General features: G+C 40.9%; 1 pseudogene; it reads left to right on the forward strand.

Annotated features, from left to right (window-relative positions):
- Nucleotides 1–8,909: 8,909 nt before the first annotated feature.
- Nucleotides 8,910–9,005, forward strand: LOC116285858 (U6 spliceosomal RNA; annotated as a pseudogene).
- The last annotated feature ends 239 nt before the right edge of the window (nucleotides 9,006–9,244 follow it).

A 9,244-nucleotide genomic window follows, 5' to 3' on the forward strand; every position in this document is an offset into this window, starting at 1 on the left:
AACATACACTTATGTATTCTTATGTTTTCTATAATTTTCTAAGGGAAGTAAGCTTAGGGCATAAATAGATGCATTTTTAGAGATTAACTCAGTTTGTTCTCAGTACTTCTACTGTGTTTTTATTGGCTATCTTTAGATATACCTGCTATATTCTGTGACCTTACTATCATCCAACAAATCATTATTTTGAAATCCCCAAGTTTCCTTTGCACCTACACAGAAACATAAGAAGCCCAATTTGTTGTCTTGTTTTGAAATACTACCCATTAAATGTTCAAAAGCTTTTCTTAATTTTTAAATTGGATCTCCAACTCTTTCTTTGGTATTCAATAATATTTTATTCTGAAATTTAAAAATTTATTTATAATCTATATTTTCTAACATTTAAAGATGGATCATTAGCTTTAAAAGGGGCGCTTAGAAGATTTACTTTCTCAACCCACCGTAGGACTATCTAAGTCCAAAAATCCTGAAAAAGATGAAAGTGATATGTCAGAGTTTGCTGACTACTGGATGGGAATAATCTACTCCAAAGAATCTGGGAGAAACCGTGAATAGGAAGCAAGAATAGGATGAACGCAATCTCTGCCTTAGCTTTATAGACATTATTTACCTTACTGTATCCTATGCAAGAGAACATTTCTAAATAGCATTATGGTGTCCAGGGCCAGTCCTAAGGAGAGGCTAGTGAGGTGCGCAGGGTGCAGAATGTAAGGTGGCACTCATTCCTGGGCTCTTGAGAGTGCAGGGAGGCAGTGTGGGCGCCTCCTTAAATCCTGTGCCCTCGGCACTCGCTAGCTTCACCCCTGCCCCAGCCCTGATTGGGGCCATTTGAGCTGTGGTGATCATTTTAAAACCAGAGTTTAAAGAAAAAGGAATTCAGTATTTTAAACGTAGACATTATGAGCTCTTAAAAAGTCAAAAATTGTCTGTGGAAGCTCTTCACACTAGAAATGAAAAAGCCACAGAAACAGCTGACAGAGTAAGTCCTCAAACTGCATTAATTGAAAGACTAAGAAAGTCTTGCCCAGTTGACATTGCTGAATGCCTGCTGAATGAAAACTCAGTTAAAAAAAAAATCACAGCACTGCCACTTCCCAGTGATACAGCAACTTGTGGAATTAACGATTTAGCTGTCAACATGAAGACTGAGTTGATCTCTCATTGGCAGAATTATACGTTTGCCTTATAAATGGACGAATGCACAGGGGTGGCTGGATTGGCTGTGTTGTTTGCATTTGTTCAGGATCAGCACTACCTGATGACTGAAGATCTTTTATGTGAAACCTTGGCAACAGACATGAGAGGTGCTGAAATATTCAAAGTGTTGAAGAACTATTTCGAATCCTATAGTTTACCTTAAGGTTTATCAACCGTGTTGGCATTTGCACTAATGAAACAAAAACAGTGGTGGGTTAAACTGCTGAGGACTTAGCACCTGCACTGATACCATTGTTTGCTCAGGTGACATGCTCTCCCGGGATAAAAAAAATAAAAGCCAGTTTCACTTTAGGATATCCTTGACAAAGAAGTAGAATTATTAACTTTATTAAATCTCAACATCTTTTTTTAACATGACATTTTAATATCCTATGTGCTGAAATGAAAAGTATGTATAAAGCATCCATGATGTATGAAAATGGTTGTCCAGAGAAAAAGCATTAGTACAATGATTGCATTGCCAACTAAACTAGCAGCTTTTTTTTTCAGGGAACATTATTTTTATGTGAAATGACAATTGCCAAACTATAGTTATTCACACTTGTATATTTGGCAGACATTTTCTCAAAAATGGACAAAGTAAGCCTGTCATTTCAAGAAAAACAACCAAGAGTGTTTGTGGCCAATGATGACATTCAAGCATTCATACAAAAATTCCAATTTTGGAAAACTTGTGTCTGACGCCGTGACTTTGGCAGCTTTCCAACAGAAACTTTTCGGTGGTGATATTAACAAATGTGATTTTATTTTTTGTTGTATAACAAAATGCGTCAACATTTGGAATGTGTGTGTGCTTAGTAAACCAGTATTTTCCAAATTATCACAGATGTGTAGAAGATCCACCCACAGGGAAGGTCCACCAATAGATTTTCCTGCAACAGGATATGAAAAGTTCATTGACCTCATTTCAGATATCACATTACAACTAACCTTTAAAAAACCGCCTCCAGAGGGGAGGGTACAGCTCAGTGGTAAAGAACGTACTTTGGATGTATGAGGTCGTGAGTTCAATCCCCAGTGCCTCCATTAAAAATTTAAAAAATAATAATAAATAAACCTAATTACCCCCCCAAAAAACTTTAAAAAAATAAAATTAACTGTTTAAAAAAAAATCTCTTGTTGAGTTTTAGTGTAGTAGTATCAAAGAAAAATATCCAATTATATGAAAGGGCTATTCAAATACTCCTTTCTTTTTTCCCCCCAACCTTATTGAGGTACGATTGACAAAATAAAAATTCTGTTAAGGATGTATAATACAGTGTTTCGATACAGGTGTATATTGTGAAATGATGCAACTGAGATAATCAGCACATCCATCAACTCACACAGCTCTTTTGTATGGTAAGATTTACTCTCTTAGTAAATTTCAACTATACATTACATGACTACTCCTCTCTTTTGCAACAAGATACTCTCATGAAATGTTTTTGTATTAGAAAATATACTAATTTCTCATAAAAACATATTATGTTAACATGTAATGGGTCTATTGTTATTTTTAAAAGAATTAATAAATAATTTTTTAATTTTCAGCTTTAATTTCTAACTTGGTAATATTAATTGATGTAACATATAGACAAAAACTTGTTAGAGGTCCTCAGTTTTTAACCATCCTGAGACCAAAAGGCCTGAGAACTGCTGGCTTAAACCCAATCAAGATTCACTCTCTGGTGTCCAAGGGTTGTCCAACCTCCCCAGAAGCATGTGGCTGCCTTGCAAGTGGTCTGCTACAGCGGCTGCAGAGTGAATGCTGACCTGGACCAGGGACTCCTGGGACACCTCTGGCCAGCAGGACTGCGTGAAGCCCAGTACATGTTGTGGCCAACGGTTGGAGTAAGAGACAGGGGACCTTTCTCCTGAAGCACAAGGAGGCTTTGTGAGGAATGAGGCATCTGCTCTGCAGTGCTTCATGACCTCTTCTGCAAATGGGCAGCCCACTGGCTGTGCAGGCCCTTCTCTATGAAGTGCAACTATGTATTTCGACTCTCCTTACAACACCTCCTCATCCCATCTTTTCACCATGTTTGCAAAGTGAAAAGCCACAGCCAACAATTTAGTTCTCCTGCCTAAACATACAATCATATCACTTACCCATTCAAAACTCTGAAAAATCCAGTGTGTACAGAATAAAGCCGAAATTTTTAACATGCACTTAAAGATTTCCACATTGTGGCCCTGGACTGTCCTTCCAGATTTTCAGAGTAAGTTTAACCTAGTGGTTAAGAGCATGCACTTGGGAGCCAGGCTGTCAGGGTTCAAGACCCAGGCCTACCAACCACTCACTGACCGAGTGCCCTAAGCTGCGATACCGGTGAATGTTTAAAAACAACTGGCTCTCAGGTGGGCTTGACGCCCTGATCTATAGCATTTGTCAGTTTCCATGGTGTTAATACTTCCACTATGGCCAGTTTTAAGCTACCAATGTGACATCACTAAATTTAGAGTTGAGAAGAGAAGCTTATAATTTGCTCTCAAGAGCCAGTGCAAGCCAGCTCCAGCAGCTCTCTGGACCTTGTGTAAGTTACCTACTCACTCTGAGACAGCTTCCCCATCTGGACAGTGGGGATAATGAGGGCCTAGCTATGGCATTGTTGTAAGCATCAAATTGTATGGAGTAACAGGTCTCAAACTTTAGCATGCATCAGAATCATCTGGAGGGCTTGTTAAAACATAGATTGCTGGGCCGCACTTCCAGAGTTTTTGGTTCTGCGTGTCTGGGTCAGGCTCGAGGGTTTTCATTTCCAACAAGTTTCCTGGCAATAACATTTTGAGAACCACTAGTTTGAGAACTACTGAGCTCAGTCCTAGCACAGAGATGTACACACACGTCTCCTCTGTCTGATGCATCCCCACGCATCCCCCACTGTAGCTACCCTGAGCCTCCTGTCTTTCCCTGAACCCACAGTACACTTTTTGCTGCCCCCTTCTCCCTGAACCTAAATGTCATTGTCTCTGCACCACCAATGCTTTTTAAACACCACCTCTCTACTAAAGCCTTCCTTGGATCTTCTACTTAGAAATAACTGTTCCTAACTTGTCCTTTCTCAAATTTGCAGTCTCTCTTATTCTTCTCATCAAAGTCTGCCTCCTATTGGAATGACTGCCTCCATACTATTTCTCTTACTCAAGTGTAAGTCCCTGCTGTGCAAAATACTGTCACATCCATCCCTGTCTCCCTAGCCCAGCATCTTATATATGGAAGGAACTCCAACAATGATAATTACTTTCAATCACCTCCCTGTGAACACGACTCTTCCCGGCGAAGGTAGGTGCCCTGTTCAGGGATATACGACCCATCTCTCAAGCTGCAGGCTTCCTCGTGTTCAGCAGAGTCGTGCTAAGGGAGCTCTCAGGCATCCTCTGGAGCTGAATCAACGATACATACATAGAGATAATAGCAAACAAATAAAAATGTTCTTAAGTTAAGGGAAAACAAAAAGTCCTGTAAGGAAAGAAAATGCATGACAGTATTCTACATGGCTCAGCTGTGAAGCACATTTTCACCTTCACAGTAATGCCCTCACTGACATGTCCAAAAGTATGATTTAACTCTATTAGGCGGATGATGGGGACAGAGGGTGTGTGCATATTGGGAGACGGTGGTGAAAGAGAGTTAAATCTTTATTTCCAACACGCTGAGAAGTCAATAGATAATTCCTAGGACCTAAAAACTAAGTAGCACTATGTTCATATCACTTAAGGATATGGAGATGAATTCCAAATGAAAAAGATAACACAGTTGAAGTGGTTACCTCTGGGGAATAGAAAACAAAGACGGGCAGGGTCTGATGTGAGAGGCAGGGTAAAAAGCCTTAAAGTATAATTGCCTCTAATTTTATTCATGCACAGACGCAAACATCTGTGAAAAAAATAAAACACTAAATGTTTTTTTAAAGTGACAAAGAAGAACCTATTACAAATCTATGATAAGTAAAACAGTGTGGCACTGTCATAAAGAGAGACACATAGACCAATGAAATAGACTAGAGATCCCAGAAACAAACATGGTCAAATGATTATCAATAAAGGTGCCATTCAATGGAGATAATTCAACGGAGAAAGGATAGTCATTTCAACAAATGTTGTTAGGAAAGCTGGATATCCACATGCAAAAGAATAAAGTTGAACCTTACATCATACACAAAAATTAACTCAAAACAGATCAAAGACCTAAAACTATAAACCTCTTAGAAGAAAACATAGTAAAAAAAATTTCATGACACTAGGTTTTGCATGGATTTCCTGGTATGACACCAAAAAAAAAAATAGGCAATAAAAGGAAAAATAGACAAATGAGACTACAACAAAATTTAAAACTTCAGTGCATCCAAGGACACAATTAACAGAGTGAAAAGGCAACCTATAAAATGGGGGAACATATTACAAATCATATATCTGATAAGGGGTTCATAATCCAGAATACATTTTAAAAAAATCTTATAACTCAACAAAAACAACAAACCCCCAAATAACACACTTTTAAAATGGGCAAAGGGCTAGAATAGATGTTTCTCCAAAGAAGATATACAAACGGCCAACAAGCATATGAAAAGATGCTTGATATCACTAACCATTAGGAAGATGCAAATCAAAACCACAATGAGATAGCACCTCAGATACATTAGGATGGCTGTCAAAAACAAACAACAACAGAAAGCAAACAACAGAAACAGAAAATAACAAGTGCTGGTGAGGATGCGAAGATATTGGAACTCTTGTGCACTGTTGGTGGGACTGTAAAAATGGTGCATCTGCTTTGGAAATAGTATGGAATTTCCTAAAAAAAAATTGAAAATAGAACTACTGTACAATCCAGCAATTTCACTTCTGGGTACTTATCCAAAGAATTGAAAGTAAGGTCTCAAAGAGATATTTACACACCCATGTTCACAGCAGTATTATTTCTAATTCAGTGGTTGAATATACAAAAGAGACAAGGGATTACCAGCGTGAGGTCCTGAGAAGATGACAGGTTAGGGGGTGGTGCACGAGCCCCCCAGGTGAGCTGGAGGGTTGGCCTCAGAGAAGCCGAAGGAGGTTCCACTCTGGCAACAGGAAGCTGGCAGAGAGGGCGAGTGAGGACACTGTCAGGCTTGGAAGTTGCAGAATGTTAATCTACAGCTTCACCTCTCTCTAGGAAATATGAGGGCGGTGCAGGAGTTTAGGGGGCTGCCAAAAGTGGTACTGAAATGATAGGCTGAGTAAGAGGAAAGGAGAGCACTGAGGGCCAGGAAAAGGCGAGATCCCAGGGAGGGTGTCAAGGGATGGGGGCCAAAGGTGTGCAGAAGGAGAGAGCGCTTGTGGTCGGAAAGCAGGATGCTTGGACTGGGGGTTTGTGCGAATGATAAGCCCAAGGTGAGAATCAGGGCGTGAGAGGCGAGGTGGGCATAGGAGAAGCCTAAAAATTGAGGCCTCAGCCACCAAATGAACCAGCTTTCCTGAATCACCACCCTGCTCCATCAGTCATCACCAACCCTAAGCATCGGTACAGCACGCCGAGAGCTGAAAACACAGAGCCAAACAAATTCCATGCCCTTTGCACCCTGTTCCCCAGCCTGAGGGAGTATATGCTGTACCCAAAAGGTGATCTTAGAGCTAGAAGAGTATCAGTCAAAGCTGGAATAGAATTTAAAGAAAGTGGGGTGATACTCCTGTACTTCTAATAAAAAAAACAAGAGACAGTGGCATGCTTTGTCCAGGAAGGCACGTCTACTTGGCTGCTTTCAGACCCGCCCCCCCAACTCTGCCTCACCTCGTCGCACTGGTGTTGTTCCTTTAGCACAGCTGCTCTCACCCTTTGTAGCATGTTGGAATTACCTGGGGAACTTCACAAAAACCATGGCCCGGGTCCCACCTCCAGAGATTCTGGCTGAATTGCAACTTCAGAGCTGGAGCAGCTGCCTCCCCCAGCACCCAGGCGACACCCACTTCCAGGGCACAGCCAGTTGCAGGACCAGCCAGTTCTGGACCATTCTAGAGAACAGCAAAGAGGCTTCCCTTCGCCTTTCAGAACTGCAAGGCTCTAGCCCAGACCAGAAAGAAAACAGCATAAAGCTGAATTTGGTTAATGCCTTTGGGGCCTGGATACCCTGCTGGGTTTGTACATTTTGAGCAATCAGGCTGGACAACATTCCCCAAAGAACTGATCAGGTGGAGGAGGGCAGGAAGAAAGGCCAAGTGACTTCAGGAGTGGTATGCAATTGAGCAAGAGGGACAGTCAATCCTACTAGGAGAAGTGACCCAGACGGCAAACAAACAGGGCAGGGTGGACTGAGACCAAGTAATGCGGACAGCTCAGCGGTCATAGAATACACCAGAACCAACAGAGCTGCATTCTCTCCGCACCGCCAGAGACCGAAACTTTCCACTAGGGACAGAGCATTTGGAGACAGCGTGACGTGGCCATCCCAAGACAAAGCCAGAGAGTCAACGAGTATAGGGGAGATGACATACAGTCTTAGCCTCAGGAAGGAATTCATGCTTAGGCTCGAACCAGCACAGGGGTGGAGCCAGACTTCATGGGGGCTTTTGCAGGGCAAAGGGAGGCCTCCCTGTGTCCCTAACTGCATCATCCACAGTGGTACCCAGGACCACCAGCCTCACTCACTCCTCCCACAAGGCTCTGTTGGCCACCACCTGTACCCCACACATGGCCTGTTTGCTTGTCTCTGCCCCTCCCGAACCTTGTTCACTGAGGCACCTCAGAGCCCAGCAAAAGAGTCAGTCGTTAAGCTCCTAAGGAACACATGCATGGGAAGGAGAGGATGTATCCACTGTTCTTAAGCAAAGAATCAATAGCTCTTTGTTGGGGGAAGTTCTTTTGGTGGGGGTTACTCCAGAACTGCTAAAGCAGGCCTGTTGGGTGATTATCACTTACATTCCTAGTTAGGAATCACTGCCCTACAATCGAAGGGTCTCATAATTCAGCCAGTGTAAGAATCACCATAAGTGCTTGGTTAAAATGCAGACTTGAGCCACAGACTATTTGGGAAAAAAACCTAAAAAATAATATCCAGTAGCATCAAAAATACACGATCCATTGGGTTGGTGAGTGGATAAACAACCTACATGTTTATTTTCAACAAAAGGACCAAGGTAATTCAATGGTGAAAAACTAGTCTTTTCAACAAATGGTGCTGAAAACCTGAACATCTATCAGAAAAAAAGTTAACCTTAACTCTTACCTCACACCACACAAAAAATTACTCAAGATGTATCATAGACCTAAACATATAAGTTAAAAGTATAAACTTTCTAGAAGAAAACAGGAGAAACTCTTTGTGGCCTTGATAGGTAAAGGTTTCTTAAGACACCAAAAACACCAACTATAAAGGAAAAGTTGGAAATCTGAACTTTATCAAAACTGAAGACTTCTGCTCTTTGAAAGTCACTGTCAAGAAAATGAAAAGGGAAGCCATAGACTGGGAGAAAATATTTGCAATATTTATATTCCACAAAGGACTTCATCCAAAATGTATAAAGAACTCAAAGTTCAGTGAGAAATTCAACGACACCCTGTACATACACAACGAGCAAAAGACTTACACAGACATTTCATAAAGAAGATATACAAGTGGCCAACAAGCACACCAAAAAATTGCTCATTATTAATCAAGTAAGGAAATGCAGAATTGAAACCACAGTGAGGTACCTCTATATACTCATTTAAATAACTAAAATTTAAAAGACTGACAGGCACATATACAAAAACTGGAATGATACAGAGATTAGCGTGGCCCCTGCGCACGGACGACATGCAAATTCACGAAGTGCTCCATGTTCTGATAACAAGACTTAGGCTGGTAGAAATTGTGAAATAACATTTTGAAGAATTATGTCTGGTTTTCAACACTTAAAATTTTAGAAAATAAAAATGAAAGATTTCAATATGTCTACAACTTTACACTTGACTAAATATCTACACTTGATACCAAATATCATTTGGTTCATATTTAGGTATCTTCAGAGATAAACTGCTCAGTTTCTGATTTTCCAGTAATATTAGAATATCACCTTTGTGCAT

Source organism: Vicugna pacos, chromosome 27, assembly GCF_048564905.1.
Source record: "Vicugna pacos chromosome 27, VicPac4, whole genome shotgun sequence".
NCBI classification, from domain to species: Eukaryota; Metazoa; Chordata; class Mammalia; order Artiodactyla; family Camelidae; genus Vicugna; species Vicugna pacos.